Source organism: Cyprinodon variegatus, unplaced genomic scaffold (assembly GCF_000732505.1).
Source record: "Cyprinodon variegatus isolate N-32 unplaced genomic scaffold, C_variegatus-1.0 Scaffold48, whole genome shotgun sequence".
Taxonomy (NCBI): Eukaryota; Metazoa; Chordata; class Actinopteri; order Cyprinodontiformes; family Cyprinodontidae; genus Cyprinodon; species Cyprinodon variegatus.
In genome coordinates this window covers 1,263,174-1,277,562 of record NW_015150501.1, presented here as the reverse complement: position 1 = coordinate 1,277,562, position 14,389 = coordinate 1,263,174, and the positions used below count along the sequence as shown (strand labels likewise).

Below are 14,389 nucleotides of genomic sequence, written 5' to 3'. Positions count from 1 at the left end.
ATATATATATATATATATATATATATATATATATATATATGTGAAAGTAATTTAAAAAAGCAAACAATAGATGCATGAAATTAAAAGAGGTAGTCAGATATTTGTTAAACCTGTATGATAGTAGATCTAGAACATAGAAAGGGTTTTGCATGTTTGTCAGATTAAAGCTTTTTCTGTTGATTATTTTCTGTTTTCTTGGCCAAGAATTTTCCTTTAGTCTTTGATCAGCAACACAAACATGACATGCGTCACTTAGTCTTTAAAACTCTTACTGAGCTGGTGGAACAAACTTAAATCGTCACTTAAGTCTCCTTTTTATTGAACAGTGCTGGATTTTATTCTTTTTTTACTTCTGTTTAATTCTGATTTTTCCAGCTTATATATGTCTACAGTGCAAACAGAGTTTCTAGAGAAATGACGCTGCTAAAAGTCGAGAGAGCAAATCATTAGGACTAGACTTCGGCATCCACTCTCTTTACCATCAATAAGGATAATCTACCTTCTATTTGATAGAGAATTTAAAACAAAAATTAATTTCAGGCAGTATATTCCCCTTTAAAATCAGATATTGTTATTGGCCAGAAAAAGTCTGAACGGTGTATAAGTTGCTAAGATGATATAAATAGAAGCTTGATTTGGATTTAAACATCTATTTGACACATCCTCTATGTGATTTAGTGTGCAAACTGACTGCAAAGACTCCAGTTTCTCAAATAAAAACAAATTTGCTCAGAAACAAGTGTTATTTCCCAAACAAACTGTTTAGAAACACAGACCTGACAGGGCAATTGGGAAAAGGAACACATTGCACACACATTAATTTTATAATTGTAACCATAACAGAAAACCTGTATTTAATAGAAACATATCTATACATTTTACTCTATTAAAACATCAGCTTATGATATTATATTGTTGTCATGTTAAGTGCAAGAGTATTCTTCATGTATGGCAGCTAAAGTGATCAGATCAGTGGGACGGGTGCTTCAGAAACACACTGCTGAGGTGGTTTGGAGACAGGAACCACAACAAGGACAAAACAAACATCTCATACGCGTCTCATGTGTCTCTCTGAGGTTTCTGCGCTTGCCTCTGTACTGCCTTCATGAATGCTTCACACCTGCTTCTGTTCCCTCAGAGCTCATAAATGAAACAGTTCTGTCATTTCCTCTGCACAGCAAAAGCTGCCGATTAGAAGCACCTCTCCTGAAAATATTGGCCCTCTTTTAAGAAAATCTGGATATGAATCTGTTTAAAGATAACGGTGAAACGAGACGAGGCGTTCTCCTCCTCCCCAAGCGGATGTGTTTCTGGTGATTTCGTGAATTGGATGGAAAACACCTGAAAGTGAGGACTCCCTCGTTAGTCACTCACCTAACGAGGGTGTATGTATCACATCGTGTCATTATCCGAAAGAAAGAAAGACCCAGTGTGGGCCACAATCAAGAGACAAGGGGTGATTCACATTTTTCACTCTGCTCATCCTCTGTTTTCTCCCACAAAGGGTTTCCCTCAGTGGTCGATCACTTTTTCTTCTTTTTAGGATTCAGAATAACCATTTGAGGCTGAAGCTTCTACATGCTGTTGAACAGACCACAGGAGGCTCCTGTGGGCCCAGTGGAAAAAGAGTTACACCTCTTATTCTCTTCAACACTTTAGATGTCTCAACAATACATAAAATGTCAGCGGAAAAGAAAATCAGAGACAAGTGACATTCTGCTCAAAGACTGAAAACAGTTTTGAGTTTTGCATAACGAAGGGGAACTTCATTCAAGCTTTTTTAAAACCTCATTCTTGAGAAACAGTAGATGAGGGCAGAAGGGTTTACTGTCTCTCCCACTCATTTCTTCTTCATCTGTGATGTTATTTTTGGTTTGTAGGCTGATCAGTGATCATTTAGTCAGAACTGAAATAAAGGTTTTCTGTTTTTGTGACAGACTGCGCAGTTACACACCAACAGGATTACAGTAAAGGAGACAAATCCAGTCAAAAGACAAACAGGATATGAAATGAATATGCAGGGTTAGAGGATTGCTTGTTGTAATGCAAAACTAAAGCAAGTGCCTTGGTTTTAAAAGTATACAACTTTTTCCTAAATATGTCATATTACAATCACAAATTTTTATTTTGTTTTTTTGTTAGGATTTTATGCAACTACCCAAATAAACAAATATTTTCCAATGTGCGAGAAGAGGTTAAAATGTTTCCCTATTCAGTCATATTAGATAGAGAACATCTGTTAACATCATCATTCAAGTCTTGCCACAGATTCTGGTCTAAACTTTGACAGGGTTACTATAACACCTGAATATGCTTTGATCTCTGTTTGCTGAATCTGAATTTCCTCTATGATTGTCCCGTATATGGCTCCACCCATCTTCCATTTCCTCTGAACAGCTTCCCTTTCCCTGCTTAGCAAATGCATCCCCAGATCATGATGCTGCCACAGCCGTGTTTTAACATAGGTATTGTCCTTTAATGGTGATGTACATCACTTTTTGCCTTAGATTTAATATGTAAGGCAAAAAGTAAAATTTTTGTCTCACCTGATTTTCTTTCACATGCTTGCTGTGTCCAAACTGCAAAAAAGCTCTTCTGAAACGTTCTCTAATGTTTACCAAAAAAAAAAAATACAAAACTTATCAGCTTAATTTATTCTAAGATTAAATGTGTAGTAATTTGGTTTACAAATTCATTTAATGTTGAACTATGGGAGTAAAGGGACTGAAAACAAATGAACATAACTTTTTTAAGATTTCCATTTTTAAATATTTTGGACGTTTTTCTCACATTTCACAGCTATGTGCAATTGTTTTGTTGGCCTATTATACAAAATCCCACCAAATAAATAGATGGAAGTTTGCAAAATTACAAAATGTGGAAAGTTTAATTTCAGTCTGTCAATTAAGTCAATTCAGTTTATTTATAAAGCGCCAATCTACAACAGATGTCACCACAAGGCACAGAGACAATTCCACCAGATCATACAGTCAGATTGGTTCAAAGTTTTGTAAGGAAAACCAACTGATTGCATCAAATCATTGACTTGAAAGTAATCCCTTACATTCAAGTCGTTCTAATTACACTCTGCTCTAGTCAACCAGGCCTAATTCTACAATGGTCGCATAAACTTTTCCAAAAAACTTGTAATGTTAATATTCTTTATATGAATGTGACTGTATTCCTTACGTGACAGTGTAATGTCATTGTTCTTTAGTACTTCATCTATTAACAGTGAAGGGCTCTTGTACAGCTAAACAAAATGTCTTCCTCTGTAAACGCTTCCTGTTAACAGAGATTGCTTTGCATTTAATGCCATCCCATCTGATCTGCTCTTGCCTAAAAATGCTGACCTTCCCTCTCTGCAGTCTGAGACCTTCTGATCCCAGATTGTTGGTAGGCTCAACTATAAGGAATAATTTACAGAATTTCAAAGGAGTGGAGATGCATTTAAAACATGCTTCCGGCACGGAAATGCCATCAACTCCACCAAGTATGTTTAAAACTACTTTACTATATATAAAATGCATTAAAATGCTCAGTTTTTACCCGAGCTGTAATCTTAGTTCTTAAAGATTTCATAAATGGAAGGCCTTCAAAGACTGTTTTTAGGCATGGGGTTATAGTTTTTGGATACTTGAGGTCTCTACTTGTGAGAATATAGCACAATAGGTTTAAAGTTATTTAACATCGTTGGAGCAGAAGAATGAAAATATAAACACTGCCATAAACTCATAGATATTTTATAATTATATCAGAAATCCCCTGGCCTTGGAGGTCTAAGAGGATGAGCATGATGATAACAAAAAACTGCCTGTTGAAAGATGACCGTTTTGAGGAGGAACAATCAGAGGAAAGGATCTGGGGAGCAGGGTAGGACAATTAAAGATTAAATTAAATCAAAAAGGAAAAAAACAAAGTGTTTTTGTTACACCAAGGTGAGCTGTGCCTATACGTCCTGTCAAAGGGATTTATTTCCCATAGGAATGTCATGAGGTCCCTTTGCCAAATTAACTATGATAGGAAACATACTGTATTCCTTTTACTACTTCCATCCTTACTGCATATCACTTCTTATGGCAACTGCTTACTCACTTCTGATTTAGCTCAAGAATCCTTACCGACTGGCCTGATTCAGATTCAGCCAATAGGACCAATTAATAAAGAAGAGCTGAACTAAATTGCAAGGAAACAGAGGACAAAAACAAATTGAGGAAACTAAACAGAGACCAGGAATAAACTACAAAACTTAACATAAAATAATAAGGCAAGACTGAAATCAACATAAACAAGGAAAACATAAAGACAAATATAAACCCTAACAAAGATTGTGATGCAATGTGTTATATGAGCAAAAAGGATTCAGAAATGAATCTAATCCACCTCACTTTTGATACATGGAAATTATTTAAAGGGAAAGAAAAATGGCAAAAGATATCTGCATTGATATGTTCCCCATCAATACGGAGAAGACCCAGTTCCTCACTAAAATCCTAAAAGCTTTTTAATAGCAAAAGATTTGAGCCTAACTATTTTGCTTATTTAACTTAACTGCTAAGAGACATTTTGACACACCAGCATCACAGTTCAGATTCTTTAAGACCACAAATTTAAAATGGCTTCATTTAAAAGTTATACATCTCAGTCAGGCCCGTAGCATTTCCAGTTTAGCACATGTTCTGTGGTTAAGACAGAAACCTCCGTTCTGCCTTTAAACTGTGATCGGTTAATGATGACACAGGTTATTGATGACGTTAGTTTGCCATGGAAAGCTGGTTCTACTGACGTTCTGCAGGATTTCTACAGTACATTAGGTAAACAATCAAGATATTTACTCATCTATTCATTTTCATATTGTAAAAGTTTGCTCGTAAAATAGAAACATTCCAGTATATTTTTATTTCTCTGTGTCAATAATTTATACAAGGAATGTATAACGTAAGAGTGGCATACCATGAGCGTAAAAATCCATGGCTCAATTAAACTGGTGCTGCTGAATGCTGGTTTACTTTTTATCCATTTATCAGAAGTAGATCTGAATTTCTTTCTACATTAGGCAGTATTTAATTGTCTAAATTCTTATATTTGACAAAGTGTCTCCATTCTGTCCTCTGTTTGTCATGATCTGGTGATCTGGATTTTAGGTTGTGTTCAAGTTTTTACTTTGGGTTTTCAGTTATGTCATTCTGTGTTTTCTAGTCACTAGTTTCATTTGCCTTTAGTGTCATTTAAGTTATTTTCTAGATATATTTCCCTCTTTCCCTCTTGTGCCTTTCTCGTTTCCCTTAGCTCCCTTACAGCTACTCTGTCCAGAAAAAAGTTGATTAGTCCTGTCATTGATCTGTTTGCCAAATATCCTCCTCCTCTGCAGTCGCTCCCTGCTGGATTCTCTACATTCCCTCCTTAAGCTCTGTTTTCCCCTTTGGTTTGTTATTTCTGGATTTATGCTTTTGTTGCTACCACTCTAATTATTAAATCGGCTAGAATCCAGCTCATCGTCTGTCTCTGCATTTGGGTCCTCTACAACCTGCCACTTAACTTAACACTATTACCAATAAATTATTGGAAAATAAAAATAACTTTGAGCGAAATATTTTTGATATGTGTTCTGTCCTGACAACCTTAGCAAACTGAATGGTGGGCCAGGTTTTCTAACAGTGTCATATCAGGTTTCTTCCATAAAAGAAAATAATATATACGTGCCAAGTTCCTCCTGTTTGACTTAAATCTAAATTCAAAATAAACCAAATCAGATTCAGCTACAAAGAAGGCAGGGACTGCACTTATTCCAGGCACAAACATGAGAAGAAGGATAGGTAGTGGAAACCCTGGAAACCACAATTACACAACATCAAACAAATTAAGAATGATTTGCAGATAAGCTCAAAATTATTCATACTTCAGTCAAATTTGGGTTTAAAGCAATCAAAGATTATGGGAACAGAAAGATGATTTTTCACACTCAAACACTCGAGTTCATCATTTACGACAAAATCCTCAGTGGAAAGGTTCAAAGATAAACAAAAATGAAAAAAGGTTTAAATTATTCTTTATGTCCCATTTTTGCACAATTATTATTTTTTGCAAAATGAATATAACGGTTACATATCTGAAGTTTATTTTGAGAGATGGTCGATTAATCAGAAACAAACTTGTTTAAAAAAAATGTATTCACTCATTATTAAATGCACACTTCTACATACTGCATCCACAGCCATAAAAGTACATGTTGTAACTCTTAAATTATTATCTATTGTATGATTTATGTATCATACAGTTGTATTAAGTAAATTAGAATAAGAATTGCAGTAAGGTTAGTTTGTCAGATTAAAACTGCCTTTTAAAGTAACAGCAGGCATAAAACATACCAGTCCTTAATCCAGATTCCTTCATTTAGCATGCTTATTATAGGTATATAATAATATTCTAATCTTAAGTTTTCTATTTCATTTGCTAACAGCAGAATATCCTCCTCACCATTAAATAAACTTTGCATAATTATTCTATGCTATAATTTGAAAAGCTGAGTTCCTGAAATGGATAAAATTTTCAATATTACTGTAATAAATTAATATGAGACGTGTTCACCATAAGCTGTGCTGAAAGTTCCTTCTATCATTTCAGCTCAGAGGAATATGTCTTTCTAAGCCGTAAACCATCTGAGAAGAGACGGCAAAGCTTAGTTCAACCAGCAAATTAGAAAGGCCTTTTTCTGACTGCGTATATTCTGCACACTGATAAGCAAGTTTAAAAAGGAAGGATGTTTGCCAAACTGTCATCGAAAAATAGAATTATTTAAGGAGCGCTGTGATAAAACAAATCAGTCCAGTTTATTGTATCAATCTTGCAAAATGAGAGTAAAGCCTTTTTCAGGGTGTTGCTGATTTGAAGAGTTTTAAAACAAATGTGTTTGTTTTTTTTAGGCCATTTTATGTTATCATGAAGCAAACACATCTTGTGTTGCTTTCTACGCTCTATTTGTTGTTCTATTCAAACAATTTCATACACATACAACTTTGTTTTTAAACCTTGAACCTGCCAGTAAAGAATACTGAAGTTACCACCATTACTGGATGTCCCTGCAGTGGAAAATCAAAGGTAAATTGTTTTATTCGAAAAAGGATATGAATAATTCCTTAATGATGACAATAATCAAGATTTTTTTTTTAAGTAACAAATCAGCCTATCATGACTCATACTGTAAGTTGCTTAAACTGACATTATTTGGTTAGAAATGTTTGTCAAACATTAATTGATAAATGAGTCTTAATGAAGATCACTTATTATTGAGACTTACTAATTTAGCTTTTTGTCTTAAAATAAATTGTGATATTATTACACTGCTAGGGAAGCTAATGCACAAAGCATTGGTACTTTAAATCAGAGGCAGGAGCTGCAGCAGGTAGTATAGACCCAAATGCTTTAAGCAATGCTCGCATTACCCATGAATTATTGCAGCTTTAAGCAATGGAAAGGAGGGGAAAGAAAGGGGTTGAATAAAAAAAAAAAAAAAAAATCCTCTTTCCTTGGCAAAATTTTTTATTTTAGGCATGAATAACATCACCTTAATCTTAAATATCTGCATGGTTAATCAGGATATACTTATTGTGTTTTTCACTGCATTGTTTTGCATTTGCGTTAAATTCAGCTGATCAGTAGATCAATGCTTCTAGTAAACTGTAGGCTTCGTAGATTGTTTTCAAAAGCAGGCATTCTTAAACAACTGACAGAAATGTAAACATAGTTTTAATTTAGCCAGAAGATAATCTACTTTGTTTTTTAAAATTAATGGTTGAGATTTAAGCAAGCTTGCATATAACAGTATAATTTTACCGTTCATTTGTTAATGTACAGTTGAAGAGTTTATTTGGAAATAAATAAAAGTATTTAACACTGTAGCTGTTTGAAGTAACACGTTTGTTTTAATACTTTAATCGTATCATATTATTATCACAGTAATTTTGTCGAATTCAACACAAATGTGTCGTCCCAACAGATACATCATTTTTTTCAGTGTGGACTCCATTTGTGCAGATATTATGACAATAGTTTTAAGAGAGAACAATGCCAGTATACTTAAGTACAAAAGAAATCCAAAAAAGTTTTTGATACCATTTGGGAGGAGACTCTCCTCAGCAGCTGCCAAAAAACCAGCTGTTGTGCCTGACCTTCAGTGTGGCAGAAAAAAGAAGCCTGCCTACCCCGAGTCTCAAAAACATGACTGAATAAATCTCTCACATAAAACACAAATTCACTGTAATATCATGGAAAACAAAAAATGCATATTTAAATAATTCAGCATGCAGCTCTTTGATTTCTTCAACAATGTTTAAAATCTCCCCGGGCGCTGCACAATGGCAGCCCACTGCTCCCAAAGGGGATGGGTTAAATGCAGAGAGTGAATTTCATTGCTCTGTACTTGTGACAGTATAATGACAGTAAAAACATTTTAAAAAGCTGGAAAAAAAAAAAAACTTGATTCAAGGTACATCGGAAGACCTAAGGTATAACGAAGTAAAATACGTCTTTCATGATTTATGGGTAAACATAGGTGACAGATGCAGCCCTGCAAGTGGTCTGAAACAGACATGTGACACATACTGGATAAACAGACCAGTCTAACCATCGCACCCAAGCACTAAAGCTAAAAAAACAAACATGCCACAGTTTAGAGATAGATAGCTGTAATATCAGCACAGTTGATGAAACCTCATTGAAATGATTTGCTCAGATAAAGCCTGAAGTCTGATTACAATCTGAAGTTTATTTAAATCTGAAACCTACGTGGGCCTGCCGCTACATATGAGGGGAGTTTACAGGGAGGGAAATCACCTCACGCATGATCTTTTTTACACACAGTTTAAAAGTCTTTAAATCCTTTATCCTGAGGTTCAGTTTGCACCTGCAGCCTCAGGCCCAGCTGACAGGTTGTTAGGTCGTTTTTCTGCACTGAAAACTCCCATACCAACACTTTTCGACTGCAAACGTGAATGTGACACAAATTTTTTTGCAGGGGTTTCCTGCAACGGTTGTTTTAGGGTAGAGTAAAAGCAAGCAAAATCACATTTGTGGATCTGCTTCAGCTCCTGGTTGAAAAGAAAACTTTAAAATGGAAACACATGAAGGAGGGATGAACACCAGGTTATGAATTTCAGTTTCGCTTTGAATGCCTGAACGTGTGAGCATGTTCATCTGTGCAAGACAATGAAAATGGGAACTGAGTAATGCAGGTTATTATGAATCTATGAAAAGGGAATCCTATTTTCTCATATGAGAACACCCCCAGTGAACAGACAGTTATATTCTCATAACAGGGAAACTCTGCTTGGTAATCGCCTGCAGAGAAGAAGAAAACACTCGTTAAGACTCCACAATAGACACAAATGTTGGCAGAAATGATGATTTAGACTCCAGTAAGAGGAAATAGAAAAATTTAATGACTTTCTGTTCTTTAAAATGCTACATAACCAAAGCAGTGTCACTTTAATCAGGCAGAAAACCAAGAGTTTACCAAGAACAACTGTTTTTCTTTAGGATTAAGAGCAATAAGTTGATAAGCAACAAAGCAATCACTAAAATTTTAGAAAAATTAGGAGCCTCTTGTTCTAAACGCAGATAACACACAAACTGACATAAGACAGCCAGCAGGCTGAAGCTAAAACAAGTAAGGCAGCTGTAGACCTGCTAAAGACATCATGAGGACAAAGCTGCCTGCAGGACTGCGTCACAATTATAAAGCAAAAAATGCTTCATCTTCATTTTATCACAGACTATCAACATCCCAAGGTATTTTGCTAGCAAAAAACACAATCTCTTCTTACGCCGCATCGACCGTAAGAAAACAAGCATTCCTTTGAACATCATCTCTTAAAAAGAATCAATACCTTTTTTTTTTTTTTATCCGTCTTATGAAGATAGGTGAAGCTGTTCTGTCTTCAAACAGGATCTGGTAGCAAATATTGTATCACAAGACTTGGGCCCAAAATGTTTCACATTGCTCACCCAAAGTACTGCATTATATTATAAGACCCAACACTGGGCATTTATATGGCTTCTAATTGATCAAAGGCCCCATGGAGGAAAGCAGAAATGTATTTTTTCAAGCAGATTAGTCAAAGCCTCATTCTTTTTACGCTGTTAGAATATTCTTCTCCATTTTGCAACATATATATTTCCTTCCATAATGGAGGCGATAATGTGGTACATTGTGTAAAATTATTATTTTTTTAATCCTGTCTATCTTTACAGCGTTAAACCTGACCCATTTGTAGTCCGTACGGGTCACCACTGAAGATATTTCATGATTTCTAAAGATTTCTAAAACAACTTAAATAAAGCCTGAATGTCGGGAAACAAAGTATCCCCAATTAGCTTAGCTCCACAAAGCTAAAAAAAAAAAAACACACACTGATTTATTATGATTTTACAAAAATGATAAAAAATTTTGTTTCCTCAATTCTCACATGAGCACAAGTAAAAATTTTACTTTTCCAATTGGATCTAGTGTTTTCTTTTTAATTATAGTAAAGTTAAAGTTTTCACAATAAGCCTATTTATCACTAAATTAGGTTTCTTGATAATAATTTATTTATTTGAAGAAGATAAATAAGCATATTTTTTATGTCCAGATCTTATCCAACAGTCATGACAAGCGGAGCAGAAGGGCAGAACAAGACACTGAGAACCTAATCTATGAAATTATAATCAAGCAAACTCTACGATAGAGGATTTATGCTCTCAGTGTTGGAAAATAAATGTTGTCTTAATATAATCTGAGAATCTGAGTGATTATTCAAAGAGAGGAGAAAGCAAAGGGAGAAACTACAGCTTATTGACGCAACTACTATGGAAAGAATGTGGTGAAAACCTGTCTTTGTTTTCCTTGTATATGTTTGATTTGTTTACCATGGTAATAGATCATCAGCAGGTAGTTTTAGTTTATTAATTGCAAGAAGACAAAACACATTTGAAGTTGATTATATGTGGTAAAACTTGATTTGTTTTATCACAAAATCATTAATGTTGTTAATCGAAGCTGGATGATCCAGTTTAAACAGTATACTGAATATTTTGTGGGATAGAATTCCAGCAGTACCTCTAAAGATCACTGTCTTTGCATCAGTTGTAGAGCAGGAATAAAGACAATTACTACATTTTATCTATATAACAGAAAGGAAAGAAGAAGTTTCTCTTGGTTGAAAATGTCACAACAAGACATGTTATTTTGGTACTATTTCACCTCTCATAATTATCTTTTTGTGTTCAGGAATGTTTTCCACACCACATCAAATTGGAGAAAATAAAGCAAAAATTGGTCAATATTTCACACATAAGTTTTATATTTTTAATTAGAAGCTCCAGCCAACAGCCACAAAACCCAAGAGGTAAGAGTAAAAAAAAAAAAATCCAGTGTATTTTTTTTTAGGTATCAAACAACAACTGTTAACGTTGCATTTATATTACCAGAAGTTATCCAAAACGTCATCAATACAGGAAAGTCTATTTTTACCATCCCGGTCCTCCTCTCTCTAAATATTTTTGTGGGAGTGTGATTATTAGCTGTATCAATAACTGTATATCAGTTATTTATTCTCCAGGTACACAGTTCTTATAATGTTAAAACACTTTACAGTAAAATATTTTATTATTTATCTTTTAATTCTTCACTATTATGTCATTTTTATACACTTTTCTAATGTCCATATTTGTGTGACCATTTTTTTCTATAATTGTTTTGCTGCTGTAAACACCGGAGTGCCCATTGTGGGAAATAAAGGCATTTTATATTCTGTTCTGATATAACTAGTCTTCTTAATCAATAATATATGGGAGGAATTGATCAATGTTTTCTAATTTATTTTTGCACTTTAACTTAAAAACATGCTTCGTTTTAAAGCTCTGGAGCTAAACAAGTATGGTTCCATTTCTGTAGCTTTCAATTTTAAAATACATTGCTGAAAACCATTAAAATACAAAATAATGGAGAAAAATGCATATTAAAAGATTACTTTTGATAGGAAAGCTTGTATTTTGATGCTGTAACCAGGTTTCGTTTAAATAATTTTTGTCAGATTGGATAAAAGCTAAAATATGTTTTATGTTAGCCTGTCGTTAACACGTAAACTAAAGTTTAAGGTGTTTTTCACATCAAACTTCTGGTCTCAGCCCTGCATCGATGCTTTCTCTCCACTGAAAACATTGACTTTGTGCATATCAAATTTATTCTTATTAAATCTTCCCAGCAGTCAGACAGAAAAGCTCCAAACATCCAGCGTTTTACGATAAAACCCAAACAGTAACTTGTTAATTTTCTCTGTGAACCAAAGGACCCTATTAGTGTCATAAATTACCCAAATTAAGCCTTGTATAATAAATGTCTGATCTTATTGCTTTCGCACATGGAGCCAAGGGGAGGCATTATGGGCACGCTTTGTCAAGAATATCATTAGGATAATAATATCAGTTATAACTCATTGCTCATCCGAGAAATACAAGAATATTCTGCTGTCTGCTTCAGTAAATGTGCTTCTCAGATCTGGAGTTAGTTTTCATTTAATATGTTTAACAAATTAAAATAAACTTTTTCTTATTTGAAATATTAAAAACATTTCCATTTATTACAGTAGTCAGGCTTCATATTAGCAACAGCTAAACCTAAAAAAAACTAAAATCATATTTATCAGCATCTTCCTCCTGAACCACTGTACTTAAAAAAAAAAAAATCAAATATGCATAACATGTATACCTTCATATATGGTATGTTGGAGGAGGATTAGCACACATTTAGCATCTTCTTTTTAAACCAACGATTGCAAAATATTCACGTTCCAGCAGCCATTGCATAAGTTCTGATCTTTTAATGTAAAGACGAGTAGGTTTGTCTATTTTTGGCATGTAGGATTTGACATTTTGAAGAGCTTCTTGGGTAAATGTTAGCTTAACAATATAGAGATACTCGGAAATTAAATTTCAGGGAAGCATTGTTAAAATTGGTGTTATAGACTTAAGCTGTAAAGTCCAGTAATAATCAGAAATAACTTATCAAACCTGTGAATTATTTTATTTCCTTAATCAGGTAATGATAATAAACGCAAACTGTTAACTGCTTCTTTATGTTTCTTCTTCCTATTTGTATTATGGAGTTATTTTTTTAGATTAATAACAACAAAGTCTGTCTCTAAACAAAACAATTGATGCATAAATACATGAATTAGACAATAAAATAAGGCTTAGGTTACAACAGACTGAAATATTTAAACTAACTGCTTTGCTGTAGGAGCTGATCACTGGTCGCGTCTGCTACTCTTGTTCGTAGAGGTATCTTAAATCTTTCATATTTCCCTGACTTTTATCTCGTCCAGCAGCATAAATAAAATACATGTTTATATTGTCTATTGTCTGGTAATAAAGTTTTAAGTGAGGAGAGAATATTTGGGAGTTACTCACTTGTGATGTTCTCAGTACAGCAATGAGTTCAGCTTTGACATTTGGCAGCTTCTACGCTGTGACACCGTCTCGTTCATACACAGTTACACACACACAGGAAGTCAGACATCTCTATGATCCTCTCCTTACTGTTATGAGAAAAATGGATCACTAGATTAGGACTAAATTAGGATTAAACAAAATTTAGAAAGGAAATAAAAGCTGTAAGAAACTCCTTTGCCAATAAAACAGGTTTGCATTTTTGTGAAAGATATTATCTTTTCACTCTGTAGTATGTATGTCACTGTTGTTGGTGTGTGTGTGTGTGTGTGTTAACAGGTGTTTTATTGCATGTAGAGTTGCACTGGGGTCAACACCTGTGTCGTAATGCACCAGTTGTGGGAATTTCAGAACTCTGTAACCAATACAAGCCCAGTTTACAGCTTCTTTCTCAAAGAGAGTTACATTATTGTTTGAAGCTCCAAAAAAGGATCTCATGTAACATTTTATTCCAAAATCTTTCACATTCAATGTGTTTTAATTGTGGAATACTTTAAAGCAATATACTATATATTTTTTCATGGCTGACCACAACAGATATGAGTAAATTCTAGAGTATGCTGTGTACAGGTTGTACAACAACATGAATTTTTATTCCCTTCAAATGAAGATAATGATAGAAGTGATATTGCTCTCATTCTATCATGCTTAAAACTCAACATGGCATCTCATGGCAAAAAACTCTCTACAGATCTAAAGAAAAGAGTTGTTGTTCTGCATAAAGACGACTTAAGCTATACAAGAGTGAACTGTAGCGCTGGGAGCATACAGCGGTTTGAAAAGGCAGCTTCCACTCAGAATATGGTGGAACGGAGACGCAGAGTGCACATCCTCAGCATCATGTTTAGAGGTTGCCTTTTGAAAATAGACATATGAGTGGATCCAGCATTGCTGCAGAGGTTGA

General features: G+C 34.4%; 1 long non-coding RNA gene across 1 annotated transcript in view; it reads right to left on the bottom strand.

Moving 5' to 3' along the window:
* Positions 1-13,664, bottom strand: part of LOC107082161 — a 21,448-nt gene extending 7,784 nt beyond the window's left edge. The window contains exon 1 of the long non-coding RNA XR_001481124.1: positions 13,447-13,664. This is a non-coding gene — a long non-coding RNA (uncharacterized LOC107082161). The remainder of the gene's footprint in view (positions 1-13,446) is intronic.
* Between the last annotated feature and the right edge of the window lie 725 nt (positions 13,665-14,389).